Here is a 3,543-nt window from a genome sequence, read left to right as displayed (position 1 = left end):
AAAGGGGATAGTTATTGTCACTGGCTACATGGCATTGATTGGTCATTACTGGCAAACCATGGAGAGCCATTTATCTACCAGCAACTTCTATCAAATAACTCCAATGCACAGAAATAACCGCCGGTGCCTTCGGAGCTTTTTTATACAAAAATGCTGATAACCCGCCTGCCTGCTCTGTTTATTCTAATCTACATGGAAAATTGCGCTACTTGACGTCTAAATACAGATATGAAGGCTAGCAGGGAGCCTATTCTTCTCGTGGTTAACTGTGTGCATATAAATATTGTTATTTCAGGCATTCATCACATTTCACAGAGAATGGGGCTGGGAGCAAAAACACACACACAACAAAAGATGATGTTTGTTGTTGTAAATTGTGCTGGATACGACTGTGCACAACCGAGGAAAAGAAAATCTATGGAGTAATTTGTTCTGGGATGCATTAAGGCATCAAGTGATCTATACCTCCTAACCTATTTATCGGCAACTTGTTGAAACTCCCAACAGCGGCGTCACGTCTGGAAACTTCTCCCCCCTCTGCTGCTCAGCCTCGTTTGCAGTGACCACCAATTACTTTTAATATCGATAAATCTGCCACTCGTGTTTTTTAATCAATACTTTGGTCGATGGAATGTGGAGAAAAGTCCCCGTCAGAAGATAAGGGAGCACAAAGTCGTGTCCAATAAACACTTCATAACTGACAAATACTTCATTTCAGACAGAGAAAAGCATTTATTAGCTTCGGTGCCGTGTTCTATGAAAAAACTGTGTCAAACAAAGTGGTTTGAATTCTCTACAGTTTCAATTTGAATTTCTTCTCCATAGCAACGCTGCCTGCTGCTCATGTGAACTGTTGTGTTGAGACCAATCACCCATGTCAATTAGATTTCTCAGAAATTCAGCAGAAATTATTTAAATTGGACGTAACATAATCACGCATAATTGTTACAACCATTAGAGTCGTGTGTTTCTGTGCGATTCAACTTTAAGGTTATCGTTACAGAAAAAGAATGAAATGGGAATACAGAGCAGAGAGCTACTGTAAGAACAGTAGCTCCTCCACCATGTGGCAAACCACCAAGACGCCACCTACTGATTTGTGAAGGCTTGAGAGACCAACACCATCTTGGAGACCAACTGGGAGCTTGAGGACGCTGCAGCCATCAGACAGGACAAGCTGTCACTCACATGGTATCCATCTATTGGACTCTAGGACCATAATTTACTAAATGAACGTCATTATAAATCATTATAAATCAAGTGAGAATTGTTTATTTTCTCACAGAGAATATTTTCTTCCAATCAACATATTTTTCTCTGTGGCTTATGGATGTGAGGTTCATAGATTTAATTACTTGACAGATTTCTTTATCTCCTATGTGTCTGTTCCTTTTTCTGTTTGCTCTATGTAATTTCTATTCTGTTCATGTTATTCATTTAACGTTTCAATATTTATCTTAAATACTTTGTGTCTATTTGAAATACTCTGGTGTCCTTGTTGTTGAGTTTACAGTACTTACAACTGCAACATTTAATGAACAGACTATAATTTCATATTGGAAATAGATCAGAGTAGATCTTCTGTATGGAGACATAACGATGCTGCAGATTTCCAACAAATGCAAACATTTGACTGCAGCTACAAGAGCAGCTGGCTGTTCCTGTCCCCGCCCCCCACCCACTCCACCCTTCTTCAATTTGGCCACAGACCCAGTGATGTGAGAGACTGCGTAGCGTCTTTATCGGAAGCCTTAATGGTCTCTGTGTTATATGTAGTACAGGTAGAGCTGTATAGTGGCTCCCTGAAGCGAGCCCCCAACTGTGGTGAACAAAATGGCTTTGAAGTGTCTGGAGTAATTGTTCCCGCTTCACACTGAGAAGCAAAGCAAACATTTGTAAGACAAAAGATTTGTCCCCCCGGGAAGTTGTCTCCGGGCTGTCGTCTCTTCACATCCCGTGTTTCTTAAGATCCGGAAAATATAGGAATGATCCTGGATCGCGTGGCCTTGAGGTTGATGCCAGCCGCACATGAATCAACCCCCGGAAAAGTGTGCAGACGCACCGGAGCTCCTGCCGGATAATCTACGATTCATCAAACGACTTGTTTATGACAAGATATTCTGGCCCCGTTTGTCCTCACACAGCGAGGCAGAAATTAATGAGTCAGTCCTTTTTACTTTCTGGGCCCTTATCGTCCCAGAGACGTGTCGCATTAAAAAGACAACTCCGCAGGAATATTACTGAGCTCACATGAAATTTACAAAAACCACCAACTAACAAGATGTTTGTTTTTTAACTGAAATAAACTATTGAGATGATATTTGCCGTTTAATGTATGAAAAACATAATTCCAAAGTATTTTGTGCACAACGAGTTGTTCCTGAGTGTTTGAGACATAAATGGTCAGCAATGCTAATAATTCATCTTTAAGGGAATTCAGCATTATAAACATTATGGACTATTAATCTTAACAGTGGTAACAGATTCATGACGATTTTTCATTTCATTTTCAACCAGTACAACAACATTCAGTTGTGGTGTGTGTAAACTTTTGAATTTCACTTTTTTACTTTCTGTTCACATAGAAGAATTCTCTACCCCAAACTACACCAGTAGCATAATTTATCTTAGGACAAATCTAATCGATATCTATCCACTAAATCATCCTGATTTATTTGTTGTTCCTTTTGGGATTTCACTTTTATACATTAATTTTCTTGGGTGTTTTTCCTATTTTCATTTTTCTTTTTCATCATTTAAATTCTATCACTGCTTTTAGTCAATACTCCAGTCGGGTTTATCTCTGCACCGAACAAATTCAACTGAAATCAAATGGAACTATTCTCTATAACTTTTCCCACAGGTTTATACAGTTTGGGTTTATTTGAATTAGATTGTTAGAGAAACAGCTCTTTCTGCATTTCACAAGATTTTAGACAAAAGTTCATTTCATTTAAGACTCATAACACAAACACTATAACACACAACAACCATCGTCAAATCAAAACCTTGCTTGTGTAAAATAAGAAATAAAAGAATCTGGAATCCAAAGCAACTTTTTCACCTTAAAATAGCAGCTTCATTAAAATCGTTTGTCGGTTCACTGACTTGGAAAAGAGAGAACGGAACCACTTTCATTCCCACTCGTTCCTGCTCCGTGTAACTTTATTGACAAGTGCACTTGACTGACGGTCGCAGATTGAATTGCCAGAACCAGGCCCAGCAAGTTCAAGAGTCGTCAAACAACTTCAGCACTTTTACAAAAGCAACACAATGCAAATCACCCGAAATCTCAGTCAAACAATATCTCTCCCAACCCTGCCAAGATCAAACTCTCCCTCCAGGACGCGAATACAAATGTGGCCGTTGTGTCTTTGACGTGTCGGAGAATGTGAACTGGCAGCGTGGATGAGGTGAAAGAGTCAAACCAGCCGGTTCCTCGTCAGACTTTACTCTGGAGGTTGCACCATCATCATTATCATTCAATGCATGCCTTACATCTCTCTGTCTACAACATCTGAACCTTTTGTATTCTGTGTTTCA

Source organism: Hippoglossus stenolepis, chromosome 9, assembly GCF_022539355.2.
Source record: "Hippoglossus stenolepis isolate QCI-W04-F060 chromosome 9, HSTE1.2, whole genome shotgun sequence".
NCBI classification, from domain to species: domain Eukaryota; kingdom Metazoa; phylum Chordata; class Actinopteri; order Pleuronectiformes; family Pleuronectidae; genus Hippoglossus; species Hippoglossus stenolepis.
The sequence above is the reverse complement of the archived record's forward strand: the minus strand, read 5'-3'. Positions refer to the sequence as shown.